This window comes from Salmo salar, chromosome ssa29 (assembly GCF_905237065.1).
Source record: "Salmo salar chromosome ssa29, Ssal_v3.1, whole genome shotgun sequence".
NCBI classification, from domain to species: domain Eukaryota; kingdom Metazoa; phylum Chordata; class Actinopteri; order Salmoniformes; family Salmonidae; genus Salmo; species Salmo salar.
In genome coordinates, this window is record NC_059470.1 from 32250001 (window position 1) to 32268654 (window position 18654).

Consider the following 18654-nt stretch of genomic DNA (forward strand, 5'->3'; position numbering starts at 1 on the left):
ACTACAAACACCCCCTGACTCTGTCCCTCCTGAGGAAACTACAAACACCCCCTGACTCTGACCCTCCTGAGGAAACTACAAACACCCCCTGACTCTATCCCTCCTGAGGAAACTACAAACACCCCCTGACTCTATCCCTCCTGAGGAAACTACAAACACCCCCTGACTCTATCCCTCCTGAGGAAAGTACAAACACCCCCTGACTCTATCCCTCCTGAGGAAACTACAAACACCCCCTGACTCTGTCCCTCCTGAGGAAACTACAAACACCCCCTGACTCTATCCCTCCTGAGGAAACTACAAACACCCCCTGACTCTGTCCCTCCTGAGGAAACTACAAACACCCCCTGGCTCTATCCCTCCTGAGGAAAGTACAAACACCCCCTGACTCTGTCCCTCCTGAGGAAACTACAAACACCCCCTGACTCTGACCCTCCTGAGGAAAGTACAAACACCCCCTGACTCTATCCCTCCTGAGGAAAGTACAAACACCCCCTGACTCTGTCCCTCCTGAGGAAAGTGGGGGGAAGATGGGGCAGAGGGGTGGCACCAAAACAATGTCATAGCACGACTCACTTCACATCAGGGGAAACCTCAGAAATGGAACACTGGTACCCAATCAATCAACATGCATCTTTACTTCTCCTTTCCCTCTCTGTCACTCCTTTTCTTCCTCTCTAACTCTATCCCATTCCACCTATTTTGCATAAACTGCTCCCTTATCCACTGCCAGAACAGAATCTCTGTATTTTACTAAATATCCTTCATATATTCACAGACATGCTGATTTTCTTCAAATAGCACTTGTGGCCGTAGAATTATCATCATCCGACCTTGACTTGAATGAACCACGTGTTGTGCCATCCATATGACAACAATAGGTGTTGGCAGTGTATGGACGAATGCCCAACAAAACAAACAAGTTCACACAACATGTTATTCAGCCAGGATCACAACAATAGAAGCACTCAGAAAACAACAAGAGGATGACAACATGTTATTCAGCCAGGATCACAACAATAGTAGCACTCAGAAAACAACAAGAGGCTGACAACATGTTATTCAGCCAGGATCACAACAATAGAAGCACTCAGAAAACAACAAGAGGCTGACAACATGTTATTCAGCCAGGATCACAACAATAGTAACACTCAGAAAACAACAAGAGGATAACAGCATGTTATTCAGCCAGGATCACAACAATAGAAGCACTCAGAAAACAACAAGAGGATGACAACATGTTATTCAGCCAGGATCACAACAATAGAAGCACTCAGAAAACAACAAGAGGATAACAGCATGTTATTCAGCCAGGACCACAACAATAGAAGCACTCAGAAAACAACAAGAGGATGACAACATGTTATTCAGCCAGGATCACAACAATAGAAGCACTCAGAAAACAACAAGAGGATGACAACATGTTATTCAGGCAGGATCACAACAATAGAAGCACTCAGAAAACAACAAGAGGCTGACAACATGTTATTCCGCCAGGATCACAACAATAGAAGCACTCAGAAAACAACAAGAGGATAACAGCATGTTATTCAGCCAGGATCACAACAATAGAAGCATTTAGAAAACAACAAGTGGCTAACAACATGTTATTCAGCCAGGATCTGTCACAGTTGTCTAAAGGAGCAGACCAAAGTGCAGCGTGGTTGTAGTTCCACATATTATTTAATCCGTGAAACTTTGCAATATATAAATAACTGAATCGACAAAACAACAAACCGTGACGCAGAGAAACAAACACTACTCAAAATATAATAACCCACAAAAACCCAGGAAGAAAACCCCTACTTAAATATGATCTCCAATCAGAGGTAACGAGGACCAGCTGCCTCCAATTGGAGATCAACCCAAACAACCCCAACATAGAAATAGAAAAACTAGAACTTAAACATAGAAATAGAAAACATAGAAAAACACAAAACACCCCCTGTCACGCCCTGACCTACTCTACCATAGAAAATAACCTCTTACTATGGTCAGGACGTGACAGGATCACAATACTGGAAGCACTCAGAAAACACCAAGAGGCTGACAACATGTTATTCAGCCAGGATCACAACAATAGAAGTACTCAGAAAACAACAAGAGGCTGACAACATGTTATTCAGCCAGGATCACAACAATAGAAGCACTCAGAAAACAACAAGAGGCTGACAACATGTTATTCAGCCAGGATCACAACAATAGAAGCACTCAGAAAACAACAAGCGGCTGACAACATGTTATTCAGCCAGGATCACAACAATAGAAGCACTCAGAAAACAACAAGAGGATGACAACATGTTATTCAGCCAGGATCACAACAATAGAAGCACACAGAAAACAACAAGAGGCTGACAACATGTTATTCAGCCAGGATCACAACAATAGAGGCACTCAGAAAACAACAAGAGGATAACAGCATGTTATTCAGCCAGGATCACAACAATAGAAGCACTCAGAAAACAACAAGAGGCTGACAACATGTTATTCAGCCAGGATCACAAAAGGACAAAGGGGTGGGATATATTAATGTGAAACTTTGCAATATATAAAACTGAATCGACAAAACAACAAAGGACGCAGAGACAAAACCAAAATATAAACCAGGAAAAACCCTACTTAAATATGATCTCCAATCAGGGAGACCAGCTGCCTCAATTGGAGATCAACAAACAACCCCACATAGAAATAGAAAAACTAAACTTAAACATAGAAATAGAAAACAAGAGGAAAACACAAAACACCTGTCACGTCATAAAGAAAAAACCTCTACTATGGTCAGGACGTGACAGGATCACAATACTGGAAGCACTCAGAAAACAAAAAGAGGCTGACAAAATGTTATTCAGCCAGGATCACAACAATAGAAGCACTCGGAAAACAACAAGAGGATGAAAACATGTTATTCAGCAAGGATCACAACAATAGAAGCACTCAGAAAACAACAACTGGCTGACAACATGTTATTCAGCCAGGATCACAACAATAGAAGCACTCAGAAAACAACAAGCGGTTGACAACATGTTATTCAGCCAGGATTACAACAATAGAAGCACTCAGAAAACAACAAGAGGCTGACAACATGTTATTCAGCCAGGATCACAACAATAGAAGCACACAGAAAACAACAAGAGGCTGACAACATGTTATTCAGCCAGGATCACAACAATAGAGGCACTCAGAAAACAACAAGAGGATAACAGCATGTTATTCAGCCAGGATCACAACAATAGAGCACTCAGAAAACAACAAGAGGCTGACAACATGTTATTCAGCCAGGATCACAACAATGGAAGCACTCAGAAAACAACAAGAGGATAACAGCATGTTATTCAGCCAGGACCACAACAATAGAAGCACTCATAAAACAACAAGAGGATGACAACATGTCATTCAGCCAGGATCACAACAATAGAAGCACTCAGAAAACAACAAGAGGCTGACAACATGTTATTCAGCCAGGATCACAACAATAGAAGCACTCGGAAAACAACAAGAGGATGAAAACATGTTATTCAGCAAGGATCACAACAATAGAAGCACTCAGAAAACAACAAGAGGCTAACAGCATGTTATTCAGCCAGGATCACAACAATAGAAGCACTCAGAAAACAACAAGAGGCTGACAACATGTTATTCAGCCAGGATCACAACAATAGAAGCACTCAGAAAACAACAAGAGGATGACAGCATGTTATTCAGCCAGGACCACAACAATAGAAGCACTCAGAAAACAACAAGAGGCTGACAACATGTTATTCAGCCAGGATCACAAAAATAGAAGCACTCAGAAAACAACAAGAGGCTGACAACATGTTATTCAGCCAGGATCACAACAATAGAAGCACTCAGAAAACAACAAGAGGCTGACAACATGTTATTCAGCCAGGATCACAACAATAGAAGCTCTCAGAAAACAACAAGAGGATGACAACATGTTGCATCCTTCTGCAGTAACTATGGTAACCACTGACCAGCCACTCCAACAATGCTTGCCTTTAGTCAGGGAGTGACGGATGGTTAAGTTTCATTCTGTCAACATTTCCATTTCACCATTGTATCCCACGGAAACCGCAATCACCTCCCCGACCCACGGGGGTAGTCATGGGAACGTGCACATCTCGGAAATTGATAAATAAACAAGGGTGATGAACAGAAGAGAGAAGAAAAATAATCATGGCTCTTATTTTCACATTTCACTTTTCTGTGACAAATACAATTGAAAGTACGGTGCTTTATCAGGTCAGGTCATGCCAACCTGTCTCTAGGCCTTATAGTTAGAGTTAGGTTTTAGGGGTGGGGGAAACTGATGCTAGATCCGTGCTGATGTCTACCCAGATCCACAAAGATGGTCCTCCATCACCCATCTTTATCCAACATCCCTAGGGGTAGGATGTCTGTGCCAAGGTAATAAGCCACCAGCCGGACGGCTCTTTGATACTTCAGTGTGTACTGGTTATCATCCTACAGAAGGACCTTTACTCTTGCCAGAAGAGGCTACTGGACAGGGAAGAGAGGAGATGGGGACTAAGTGGATCTACAGTATATCTAAACTAAAAAGGGGGGGGGGGTGATAGAACGGATCACTAGAGGGTTGGGGGGGTCAGGGAGGAAGTAGGTGGTTTTTAGTTGGAATATAATGTTTGCTTCGACCAGCATTAAATCAATGCCTGGGAGAATGTGCGTGGGATTAAAACCCCATTTCAAACCAATGATTACAAACTCATCTATTATGTTATTGGAAGGGTTTTCTATGTAAGGCCAGTTTCTTTCAGTGGTCCTCTCCAGCCCGTGTCAGTCGAATTAGTAACACAATCATTTTTAAGAGCACTGAGGAAGAGGGTAATGTCCTTTTAGATCACAAGCACATGACAATGTCTCTTTTAATCCTAAACAGCATTCTGTCCTGCTCCCAATCCCAAGTCCCTTCCCCAAAGAGATGCACAATCACAAAGCGGGTCAACAATGGTGCTGTCGCTCAATCTGTCTCTATAGTGACCGCTGAGAACGCCGTGGTCCGTGAGGTCACTTTCATTCCGGAATTCTCCAAACAGCCGACTAATTGCTTTGTTTGCGCTGGGGTTCCTTGTCAGCGAGCAGGCAAATTCCCAGCACAGAGCAAATATCAATCACACCAGCTAATCATATGTTGCTATTCACACCAAATGACTGGAGAGAGAAGGAGCGGGATAGAGAGAGAAAGAGAGAGAGAGAGAGAGAAGGAATTAGCTGAGAGCGAAAGACAGAGAGAGAGAGACAGAGAAATAGATGAGAGAGAGAAAGAGAGAGAGAGAGAGAGAGAGAGAGAGAGAGAGAGAGAAAGGGAGAGAGAATGAAAGGGAGAGAGAGAGAGAGAGAGAGAGAGAGAGAGAGAGAGAGAGAGAGAGAGAGAGAGAGAGGGGGGGAGATAGAGATACCCACAAAGAATTTTAAAACAAATCCAATTTTGCTAAACTCTCATATCTATTGGGTGAAATACCATAGTGTGACATCACAGAAGCAAGATTTGTGACCTGTTGCCACAAGGAAAGGGCAACCAGTGAAGAACAGACACCATTGTAAATACAACCCATATTTATGTTTATTTTTTTCCCCTTTTGTACTTTAACTATTTGCACATCATTACAGCACTGTAAATAGACATACTATTAAATGTCTTTATTCTTTTGGAACTTCGTGAGTGTAATGTTTACTGTACATTTTTTATTGGTCATTTCACTTTTGTTTATTATCTACTTCACTTGCTTTGGCGATGTTAACATATGTTTCCCATGTCAATAACGCCCATGAATTGAATTGAATTGAATTGAGAGAGAGAGTGTAATGTTTACTGTTCATTTGTATTGTTTATTTCACTTTTGTTTATTATCTACTTCACTTGCTTTGGCAATGTTAACATATGTTTCCCATGTCAATAACGCCCTTGAATTGAATTTAATTTAATTGACATGAGCGAGAGAGAGAGAGAGAGAGAGAGAGAGAGAGAGAGAGAGAGAGAGAAAGAGAGAGAGAGAGATAGGCTCAGCTGCTCTACTTCTCTGTAAGTAAAGTTCACAGTTCAGTGGTTATCTTTGTGATGGTGCTTGGGAGTAGAAAAGGAAGGAGGTAGGGTGTTTTTCAGCATATATTGTGTTTTCTCTGTCTAGTGAGTTTTCCTTGTTGAAACAGCTATAATATAAACCCAGTAACTTTGCAGAGCGGTATCCCATCAGATCAATTTTCCCCCAACCCCTTATCTCCCACCGTCTCCCCCTCCACTCTCTCTTTTCCCTTTTATCTCTCCCTCTACCTCTCTCTCACTTTCTATCGTGTTTTCAGGGATTTTAACGGGCCGAGCCGAGCAGGCCTTTCTGAGAGGTGAACTCTGGGAACTCTGCCAAAACTCTCAGAGTAATTCAGCCATCTGGATGGAGGTCACTGTTAGTCGTGGGGTGCACTGTATGAGACAGCACCATCCGCACAGCAGAAAAGGCTCTGGGATTACAGTAGGCCTATTGCCATGTTCATCACTTCCTTCAGGACAAAAGATACATTCATAATTATTTGAAACATCCATCATTATGACAAAGTACAGTAGAAATGCCACAAAGACCTGTATATTGTTGAGTTGCGATATAAAGAGATATTTCTGAGGTAATTTCCACAGCCGCATTCATATTCATGTTGGTCTGAGGGTTTCTGAATGCTCTCAGCAGTAAAATACAGCGGATAGCTCATCCTCCTACACCACCTAATATGATGGAAAGAGACACTCAGGATGAATCAGAACATGTAGGGATGGAGGCCAATAAGGAGCTGATGTCAGGAGATAGACAGTTAGGTTTCTGAGGTGAGGCGAACTCACACAGTCACACACTGAACAGGTCATACACACTGTCACCTCAACCCCTTTAAAACGGCCCACCGTTGGGATGCATCTTATAGACAAGGGGTATTCAACTCTTACCCTACGAGGTCCGGAGCCTGCTGGTTTTCTGTTCTACCTGATAATGAATTGCACACAAATGGTGTCCCAGGTTTAAATCAGTCCCTGATTAGAGAGGGAACAATGAAACAATGCAGTGGAACTGGCTTTCCTGGTGTCCCAGGTTTAAATCAGTCCCTGATTAGAGAGGGAAAAATGAAACAATGCAGTGGAACTGGCTTCCCTGGTGTCCCAGGTCTAAATCAGTCCCTAATTAGAGAGGGAACAATGAAACAATGCAGTGGAACTGGCTTCCCTGGTGTCCCAGGTCTAAATCAGTCCCTAATTAGAGAGGGAACAATGAAACAATGCAGTGGAACTGGCTTCCCTGGTGTCCCAGGTCTAAATCAGTCCCTAATTAGAGAGGGAACAATGAAACAATGCAGTGGAACTGGCTTCCCTGGTGTCCCAGGTCTAAATCAGTCCCTAATTAGAGAGGGAACAATGAAACAATGCAGTGGAACTGACTTGCAAGTCCAGAGTTGAGTTCAAAGATTACAGACTAAAGCTTGTTTCGTAAAAGACAATGTGTTGGAGTGAATAGTTTGTCTTCAAAAAGGTATTGAAGCACAAGTGTGGACAATGAAATTGTTCATTATATCTCCTTGTCTTTGTTTTCTTATGAAGCCTTAATAAATTTGGCAATACAGACCTACTGTAAGCGATTCCAGTCTCAATATGAATGCCCTTTATACTACCTAAAGGTTAGTATAACGTAATGGGCTGACAAGACAGAATCTGTGGTGTTGAATTAGAATGGATAGCAATGTAGAGTACTGTTACTGAGGAGTACAAAGGTAAAATGTTCCCACACAGCAAAAGTGCCAATCCTGATGCATTCAAAGTCAACAGAAGGGAAACACCTGCTGTATATCATCAAAATAACTGTCAAGTAGTCAACAGTAGTCAACAACAAAACTGATATCCAGGGTTCCATAACAAAACAAGACCTTAAATTCACCTCCTGTTCCATTTGGAAACATTGTCCAACAGGATAGTAACCCGGCAAAAATCCTATAGGATTAGTGATTTTTCCAATAGAATCCTATAGGATTAGTGATTTTTCCAAAAGAATCCTATAGGATTAGTGATTTTTCCAATAGAATCCTATTGGATTAGTGATTTTTCCAAAAGAATCCTATAGGATTAGTGATTTTCCAATAGAATCCTATAGGATTAGTGATTTTTCCAAAAGAATCCTATAGGATTAGTGATTTTTCCAAAAGAATCCTATAGGATTAGTGATTTTTCCAAAAGAATCCTATAGGATTAGTGATTTTTCCAAAAGAATCCTATAGGATTAGTGATTTTTCCAATAGAATCCTATAGGATTAGGGATTTTTCAAATAGAATCCTATAGGATTAGTGATTTTTCCAATAGAATCCTATAGGATTCCAATGCAAGAATCCAATTGAAAAATACTATTAGATTTTGGAACCAGTCCCATTAGACTCTTATGGGATTATATCCTTTAGGATTATATTTTATAGGATCCTATAGGATTCCAATACATGAATCCAAATTAAAAATCCTATAGGATATATATTTCTATTGGATTCTAATCAGATTTCTTTCTAGGATTTTTTTTACTAGGAAATAGTTTCTTACCAAAGTCAATTACAATAATTCACACAAAATCGAACTACGTTTCACACCAAATATGTTGTAAACTAATGAGTTACTGTGCTTCAATTAAAGCTTAATTACTTGACTGTTGATTTGTACACATGTAATGGGGTCGATAGGTACAGAGAAGAGGCAGAAGGTAAGACTGACAGAGTAATCATAGGATGGGACAAGTAGGCCTACCTATGTAATTACACAGACCAAAACACCATGACAAACGAGCCTTCACTACCAGTGGATATTTTATTATAGAAATGAATACTTGAATCGCAATGTATCGACCTACATAGCGCAGAGGCGAGAATGTCATGAAGCGCGTGTGAGGGGGACATAATCACAGCGTCAGCACCACCAAGCGGTACTAAAACCTTTCAGATAAACACTGCAAACTTCTTCACCCGGATATTCTTATTCTTTTGTGAATAATATCATCGGCTAATATTATTATTATTATTAAATGGTGAAAGTGTTATATATATTTATTGTAGGTATTTAAACAGCTGAATTGTGCACAACAATAGAACAGAGCAGGTGGAAACGTTTAATCTTTCTCCAGTAAAGAAAAAACTCCCGAGGTTGCAGTATTTAGACTGCAAGACTACACTATAACCAGTTCAGCATGTCCAGTGAAAGGTATAATTCGGAAAGAAGAAAATATAGTCAAGGTAATGCAAGTCAGGCGCCAAGATTTGTAAACCACTCACCAAGTTAAGTCTCCAACTACACCCGTTCATCTAGCAGGAGCAACGCTGCGAGTTTCAACCAGTCTGAAGAAGAAGATGAGCGTTGGCGTGGCTCAGGGAAATGAAGGTAAAGATAGAGTAATCACAGTTTGCGTTCTCATATCCAAAACGTCCAGTAACTCAGTCTCTGACTACTGAGCAGATTTCCCAGGTCTCTCTCTCTATGCGTCTCTCCAGGGTTGTATATTTTTCTGTCCTCGTGTCTCCTCGCGCAGCGCGCTATGTAACTGGACACTGCGCCGCACTGCTGAGCTCCGCTCCAGCTCACAGACAATAGCCTCGGTCACTGAGACAAGGGACCAGGACGCAAACCAAGCGACGCGTACGCTTTAAACTTTGTTATAACTGTAGCACGAAGGGTGATCTGGCGGCGCTTTGCAGAGTGCGCGGCTATGTTGGTTGCTGCGTGCAAAGCAAGCGCTCTGTGATAGACATGGGGTTCGCAGGATTTTAAAAGGAACTGAAGGACCAGTGCGCCCCTACTTTGCTTTTTTAAAATGTTTACATTCAAAACCGTTTCGTTTCTCTTGAGATACAGACAGTTGTTTGCCTCACCTCTTGTTTTTTGTTGTTATTTTTGCTTTAATATGTTTATTTAATATATCCTCTGTCGGGTGGCCCTTTACATTCCCTTTGCATACTGAGTTGGCAGACATATATTTCATCATGTTCATGAAACTTGTTGGGAACACATAGGCTGTCATAGCGTTCCATAAGTATGTTCTCTAGATGAAGGCAAAAGCCATCTTTTGGTCCAGAGCACTTATGTAAAAGCCATGTTCTTCTTTGTTTTTTATTTTTTTTCTCAGGATCTCTGCCTCCATTCATTTACATTTAGCATTTTAGTCATTTATCCAGAGGGACTTACAGTTAGTACATCCTAAGATAGCTAGGTGAGACAACCACATATCACTGTCATAGAAAGTCCATTGACCCATGAAATCCCAATGTTTTTTGTTGACTATGCTAACATTTATTATTTCATATCTAGTCTCTACACTCAATTTTACCATGCCAAGTCCAAGTTGGAGACATGTCGTGTGCCAGGTAGCCTTGAGTGAAACAACAGTTCTGTGAATATTTTTTATTTATTTTATTTTATTTAACGTTTATTTAACCAGGGCAAGTCAGTTAAGAACAAATTCTTATTTACAATGACGGCCAAACCCTGACGACACTGGACCAATTGTGCGCCGCCCTGTGAAACGTCCAATCACGGCCGGATGTGATAGATGATAACGGCTCCTACTTTTGACAGATATTGTTTGGGTGAAAACAGCACCATGTTTAAAAAGGCCTTTCAGAGAAGCAGCAAAATACAGCCTACCTCCTTGTGAATAGAAATATCAATAAAACCAAAAGAAATACATTTCAACTCATTTTAATTCTGTCAAAAGTAATAATCAACTTCTCAGACGTTGGTCCATTTCAAATCTTAACGCACATCCACACCTTGCCAATCAGCATGTAGCAAATACTATGCCCATATAAACTGTCAAAATGTGTATACATGTTCATGCCTTGAGCGTGACATCTTCAATTCAAGACCTTATTTGTCCTTTTTTTTTTATCCCTGCAGCCAAATGAACATGTCGGTCAAGCTGTTCACAGACACGGCCCATCTATGACAGTCATCCTGTGTTGACACTTGACAGAGAGGTGACGTCTGCTGCTTTGACAGATGCATTTAGTTATTAAGTCAACAACAGACTGTTAAATAGACCTCTGCCTCTTCCTGTACTGGCCTAGCTGAACACAGATACAGTAGGATAGTCGCTTTGTACCCACACATCTACATTCAAATCAGGAAACTTTCATAAAAATGCAAACCGCCCACAATAGAGGATAAAGTAAAGCTGAGATTTACATTTGAAGTGGCAATCCTCCAACTCACTAGCTTTCGCTCTCTTTCTATTTCTCTTTCTCTCGCTCTCTCTTATCTCTCTCACCTCTCTCTCATCTCTAACGCTCATCTCTCTCTCTCTCTCTCTCTCTCTCTTGATATGGGAAGTGTGTGGGTAACCTTTTCCTCCTCTATCTGCCAAGCGATGCACTGGGAGCAACCCTTCTTTCTTTAAATACGGAAAAGTTCCAACGCGAAATGTCAAATTTGTCAGAGAACGTTAGCATATTTACAAGGCTGAGACTTGGCATGGTTTAGGTAGTACAATATGTATGATGCATTTGTTTGATGCCGGGGAAGAACAAAGACTAGACAGGACACATGGGGAGCCTGTGTTTCATCCTGTACATCCCATGGTGACTTGTACATATTACTCACTCCACCTGTCGAATAGTTTCTAAGAACTTACTAACTCAACATCAGTGAATTCATCTTCAATTGTGTCACGCTGGCTGGATGTCCTTTGGGGTGGTGGACCATTCATGTTACACACTGGAAACTGTTGAACGTGAAAAAAACCCAGCAGCGTTCGCCCTCTGAATGGCACACATACACAATCCATGTCTCAATTGTCTCAAGGCTTTAAAAAAATAATTCTTTAACCTGTCTCCTCCCCTTCATCTACACTGATTGAAGTGGCATCAATAAGGGATCATAGCTTTCACCTGGATTCCCCTGGCCAGTCTAAGTCATGGAAAGAGCAGGTGTTCTTAATGTTTTGTAAACTCAGTGTACATTTTGACATGTTTACATAACGTAGAACCTAGAATGATTTGAATTAATATCGCAGCTATCACACTTGTAGTAACTCTCTGGATTCAGCACCACTGTGTGTCACCTACTGTTTGATTCCATCTCAATCTGGATCTAGCTCTTACTCCAACTAAAGCCTCTCCACTTGGAGATCCTAAAACCCCTGGAAGTGTTATTTACATCGGCTTCAAGTTAGATTCCAGACAATGGTGGGTCTTGAGATAAATAAGCCAAGTTAGATTCCAGACAATGGTGGGTCTTGAGATAAATAAGCCAAGTTAGATTCCAGACAATGGTGGGTCTTGAGATAAATAAGCCAAGTTAGATTCCAGACAATGGTGGGTCTTGAGATAAATAAGCCAAGTTAGATTCTAGACAATGGTGGGTCTTGAGATAAATAAGCCAAGTTAGATTCTAGACAATGGTGGGTCTTGAGATAAATAAGCCAAGTTAGATTCTAGACAATGGTGGGTCTTGAGATAGATAAGCCAAGTTAGATTCTAGACAATGGTGGGTCTTGAGATAAATAAGCCAAGTTAGATTCTAGACAATGGTGGGTCTTGAGATAAATAAGCCAAGTTAGATTCTAGACAATGGTGGGTCTTAAGATAAATAAGCTTCAAGTTAGATTCCAGACAATGGTGGGTCTTAAGATAAATATTGGATGGCTGTGCATCAGGGCATGGATGGTAGATGGAGAGGGGAGGAATCACCTATTGTGTGTGTGTGTGTGTGTGTGTGTGTGTGTGTGTGTGTGTGTGTGTGTGTGTGTGTGTGTGTGTGTGTGTCCCTCTCCTTAAACAGCAGACATACTGTATTCCATAGGTGCAAGAGTCAGTCTAATAAACTGGAGTTGCCAGGCAACCCACACCAAAAATCTAGGCTAGGCATAAGTCCCTTTCCGCTCTTCGCTCCATCCCTTCCTCCCTCCATCCCTTCCTCCCTCCATCTCTTCAACTGGCCCCAAATGTGTTTTCTGTTGTGAAGAGAGAGTGTGTGTGTACGTGTGTACGTGTCTGTCTGTCTGTCTGTCTGTCTGTCTGTCTGTCTGTCTGTCTGTCTGTCTGTCTGTCTGTCTGTCTGTCTGTCTGTCTGTCTGTCTGTCTGTCTGTCTGTCTGTCTGTCTGTCTGTCTGTCTGTCTGTCTGTCTGTCTGTCTGTCTGTCTGTGTGTGTGTGTGTGTGTGAGAGTGCACGTGCTTGTGTGTTTGTACCTCTGCCTTCCCTCCTACAGCAAACAGTCCATCTGTCATACTGCTGTTGCTACAGAGCCGCTGGTCAGCTCAGGACTGGATGGCCTCTGGGAACCCTAAGAACAAACAAGCCCATGCATGTATGCCACACACACACACACACACACACACACACACACGCACGCACACACGCACGCACGCACGCACGCACACACACACACACACCGAGTTTAAAGCAGCTGACTCAATCACCTAAGAAAGACTATCCTCTGGGGATGGGTGATGGAGAGGGGGTGATGGAGAGGAGGTGATGGAGAGGAGGTGATGGAGAGGGTGAAGATGATGGAGAGGGGGTGATGATGATGGAGAGGTTGAAGGGTGATGGAGAGGGGGTGATGGAGAGGGTGATGGAGAGGGGGTGATGGAGAGGGTGACAGAGAAGGGGTGATGGAGAAGGGGTGAGGAGGGGTGATGGAGAGGGGGTGATGGAGAAGGGCTGAGGAGGGGTGATGGAGAGGGGGTGATGGGGAAGGTGATGGAGGGGGTGATGGAGAGGGGATGAGGGAGAGGGTGATAGAGAGGGGCTGAGGAGGGGTGATGGAGAGGGGGTGATGGAGAAGGGGTGAGTAGGGGTGATGGAGAGGGGTGGGGGGGGTGATGGAGAGGGGGTGAGGAGGGGTGATGGAGAGGTTGTGAGGAGTGGGTGATGGAGAGGGGGTGATGGAGAGGGGTGATGGAGAAGGGGTGAGGAGGGGTGATGGAGAGGGGGTGGGGAGGGGTGATGGAGAGGGGGTGGGGAGAAGGGGTGAGTAGGGGGTGATGGAGAAGGGGTGAGTAGGGGGTGATGGAGAAGGGGTGAGGAGGGGTGATGGAGAGAGGGTGAGGAGGGGGTGAGGAGGGGGTGATGGAGAGGGGGTGAGGAGGGGGTGATGGAGAGGGGGTGAGGAGGGGTGATGGAAAGGGGGTGAGGAGGGGGTGAGGAGTGGGGGTGAGGAGGGGTGATGGAGAGGGGGTGAGGAGGGGTGATGGAGAGGGGGTGAGGAGGGGGTGATGGAGAGGGGGTGAGTAGGGGGTGATGGAGAGGGGGTGAGGAGGGGTGATGGAGAGGGGGTGAGGAGGGGGTGATGGAGAGGGGTGAGGAGGGGTGATGGAGAGGGGGTGAGGAGGGGTGATGGAGAGGGGGTGAGGAGGGGGTGATGGAGAGGGGGTGAGGAGGGGGTGATGGAGAGGGGGTGATGGAGAAGGGCTGAGGAGTGGGTGATGGAGAGGGGGTGATGGAGAGGGGGTGATAGAGAGGGTGACAGAGAAGGGGTGATGGAGAAGGGGTGAGGAGGGGTGATGGAGAGGGGGTGATGGGGAAGGTGATGGAGGGGGTGATGGAGAGGGGATGAGGGAGAGGGTGATAGAGAGGGGTGAGGAGGGGCTGAGGAGGGGTGATGGAGAGGGGGTGATGGAGAAGGGGTGAGTAGGGGGTGATGGAGAGGGGGTGGGGAGGGGTGATGGAGAGGGGGTGAGGAGGGGTGATGGAGAGGTTGTGAGGAGGGGCTGAGGAGTGGGTGATGGAGAGGGGGTGATGGAGAGGAGGTGATGGAGAGGGGGTGATGGAGAGGGGATGATGGAGAAGGGGTGAGGAGGGGTGATGGAGAGGGGGTGGGGAGGGGTGATGGAGAGGGGGTGAGGAGGGGTGATGGAGAGGTTGTGAGGAGGGGCTGAGGAGTGGGTGATGGAGAGGGAGTGATGGAGAGGGGGTGATGGAGAGGGGGTGATGGAGAGGGGGTGAGGAGGGGTGATGGAGAGGGGTGGGGAGGGGTGATGGAGAGGGGGTGATGGAGAGGGGGTGATGGAGAAGGGGTGAGTAGGGGGTGATGGAGAGGGGGTGAGGGAGAGGGGGTGATGGAGAAGGGCTGAGGAGTGGGTGATGGAGAGGGGGTGAGGAGGGGTGATGGAGAGGGGGTGATGGAGAGGGGGTGATGGAGGGTGATGGAGAGGGGGTGATGGAGTGTGATGGAGAGGGGGTGAGGAGGGGTGATGGAGAGGGGGTGAGGAGGGTGATGGAGAGGGGGGTGAGGAGGGGTGATGGAGAGGGGGTGATGGATAGAGGGGGTGATGGAGGGTGATGGAGAGGGGGTGATGGAGGGTGATGGAGAGGGGGTGAGGAGGGGTGATGGAGAGGGGGTGATGGAGGGTGATGGAGAGGGGGGTGAGGAGGGGTGATGGAGAGGGGGTGATGGAGAGTATATTTCCTGAAAGGAGGAGAAAAAGGGAGGGAGGGTAGAGCGGGAGAGGAGTGCTGGCCAACTGAATCTCTGCAGTCATCTTTCACCCTGCTACTGTATCTGCGTGGGCCCAATGGGCCATCCCACACTGCACTGGGGTCAAGGCCAGGCGATTTCTCAGGCTTACCCAGCCTTGACTTGCCCCTGCGGTGGCGGGGGAGAGGACCCTGTAGTGTCGGAGCTCCAGAATGTCTGCTGTAATGGTAACTGTCACGGTCCAGAGGAAGAAGGATTTGTCTTTTGATGTCAATGATGTCATAAATGTCAAGGTTCTCCATGAAGAATTTCTGCAGTGAGGGGAAGTGATTGAACCAGATAGACCTGGAGTATAACAACATACACCTGAAACACACAGACACACAGCTCAGCAAAATCATTTTCTAATGGCTGCCATATTATTGGCACAAAATGTGCCATTCTGGAATGCCAATTAGAATGTTTTCTCATTGAACACTCCATCCAAACATGGAGGATAGTGTGCAGAGCTGTGGTTAGTAAATCTATGCTATCCTATAGTTCTCTTTCATGACACCATCATTGTCCAATCCATCTTTATCTCATCCACAGGTCTGTCTAGGGAATCGTCTTGTTCTCATATAGTGTGTGTGTATGCATTGCCTATAAGTGTGCCCACTTTCTTTTCTTGTGGCTTCTACAATGTGATGGAGTGGAGCTGTTGCCTCCTCCAACCCAGCAGTCCCAGAATGAATGGATAGACTGACAGAGAGAGAGAGAGAGAGACAGAGCGAGAGGTAGAGAGAGAGAGAGAGAGAGAGAGAGAGAAAGAGAGAGAGAGAGGTAGAGAGAGAGAGAGCGAGACAGAGCGAGAGGTAGAGAGAGACACACACAGAGAGAGAGAGAGAGAGAGAGAGACAGAGAGAGAGAGAGGGAGAGAGAGAGAGAGAGAGAGACAGAGAGAGAGAGAGAGAGATAATCAAATGCAGTGCTCAGCCCTCAGTCCATCTTCCCTTACTTTACTGATACTCTGGCCGGCTAGATCTCTCAATGTCCTCCCCTCCTTCCACCATGATGGATAATAACCCTCTCTCCCTTGGATGTGAAATGAAGTGGAAAAGTTAAGAGCGGTAGAGATGATAAACAATAATAGTATTGGTGTCAAGGGTTTTACTATCCATAAACACTGATAGTATTGGAGTCAAGGGTTTTACTATCCATTAACACTGATAGTATTGGTGTCAAGGGTTTTACTATCCATAAACACTGATAGTATTGGAGTCAAGGGTTTTACTATCCATTAACACTGATAGTATTGGAGTCAAGGGTTTTACTATCCATTAACACTGATAGTATTGGTGTCAAGGGTTTTACTATTCATTAACACTGATAGTATTGGAGTCAAGGGTTTTACTATCCATTAACACTGATAGTATTGGTGTCAAGGGTTTTACTATCCATTAACACTGATAGTATTGGTGTCAAGGGTTTTACTATCCATTAACACTGATAGTATTGGAGTCAAGGGTTTTACTATCCATTAACACTGATAGTATTGGTGTCAAGGGTTTTACTATCCATTAACACTGATAGTATTGGAGTCAAGGGTTTTACTATCCATTAACACTGATAGTATTGGTGTCAAGGGTTTTACTATCCATTAACACTGATAGTATTGGAGTCAAGGGTTTTACTATCCATAAACACTGATAGTATTGGTGTCAAGGGTTTTACTATCCATAAACACTGATAGTATTGGAGTCAAGGGTTTTACTATCCATAAACACTGATAGTATTGGAGTCAAGGGTTTTACTATCCATAAACACTGATAGTATTGGTGTCAAGGGGTTTACTATCCATAAACACTGATAGTATTGGTGTCAAGGGTTTTACTATCCATAAACACTGATAGTATTGGTGTCAAGGGTTTTACTATCCATAAACACTGATAGTATTGGAGTCAAGGGTTTTACTATCCATAAACACTGATAGTATTGGTGTCAAGGGTTTTACTATCCATAAACACTGATAGTATTGGAGTCAAGGGTTTTACTATCCATAAACACTGATAGTATTGGAGTCAAGGGTTTTACTATCCATAAACACTGATAGTATTGGAGTCAAGGGTTTTACTATCCATTAACACTGATAGTATTGGAGTCAAGGGTTTTACTATCCATTAACACTGATAGTATTGGAGTCAAGTGTTTTACTATCCATAAACAAATGATTGCCACACCCTGATTTGTTTCACCTGTCTTGGTGATTGTCTCCACCCACCTCCAGGTGTCTCCTGTTTTCCCCATTAGTCCCCAGTGTATTTATGCCTATGTTTCCTGTCTCTCTGTGCCAGTTTGTCTTGTTTTGCGAAGTCCACCAGCATTTTTCCTAGCTCCTATTTTTCCCAGTCTCTGGTTTTTCCTACCTCCTATTTTCCCCAGTCTCTGGTTTTTCCTAGCTCCTATTTTTCCCAGTCTCTGGTTTTTCTTAGCTCCTATTTTTCCCAGTCTCTGGTTTTTCCTAGCTCCTATTTTTCCCAGTCTCTGGTTTCTCCTAGCTCCTATTTTTCCCAGTCTCTGGTTTTTCTTAGCTCCTATTTTCCCCAGTCTCTGGTTTTTCTTAGCTCCTATTTTCCCCAGTCTCTGGTTTCTCCTAGCTCCTGTTTTCCCCAGTCTCTGGTTTTTCCTAGCCCTCCTGGTTTTGACCCTTGCCTGTCCTGACACCGTTTCCGCCTGCCTGACCACTCTGCCTGTTCTGACCTCGAGCCTGCCTATCCCCTTGTACTGTTTGGACTCTGACCTGGTTTATGAACTCCCGTCTGTCCCAGACCTGCCTTTCGCCTACCCCTTTTGGTATAATAAATATCGGAGCTCAACCATCTGCCTCCTGTGACTGCATTTGGGTCTTGCCTTGTGCCCTTATAATGATAGTATTTGTGTCAAGGGTTTTACTATCCATAAACAAATAGAAGAAACCTGTTGATCTATTCGTATAGACTACAAAATGTGTTTAAAATATATATATATTTGGCAATATAACAAATAAACTCAGAAAAAAAAGAAAGGTCCCTTTTTCAGGACCCTGTCTTTCAACGATAATTTGTAAAAATCCAAATAATTTCACAGATCGTCATTGTAAAGGGTTTAAACACTGTTTCCCATGCTTGTTCAATGAAACATAAACAATTAATGAACTTGCACCTGTGGGTGATGGTCGGATTCGTGTTTATCGTCGAAGGAAT

The 18654-nt window shown here is 44.0% G+C and overlaps 1 protein-coding gene across 3 annotated transcripts in view; it reads right to left on the reverse strand.

The window, feature by feature from the left end:
• LOC106590611 (semaphorin-5A) overlaps window positions 1–9758 on the reverse strand; it is a 350252-nt gene extending 340494 nt beyond the window's left edge. For 2 of the 3 annotated variants that reach the window (XR_006762699.1, XM_045710702.1), the window contains exon 1: window positions 9296–9758. The gene's annotated coding sequence lies outside the window, so the exon portion shown is untranslated. The remainder of the gene's footprint in view (window positions 1–9295) is intronic. The other variant, XM_045710701.1, reaches the window with a different exon arrangement.
• Window positions 9759–18654: the final 8896 nt, after the last annotated feature.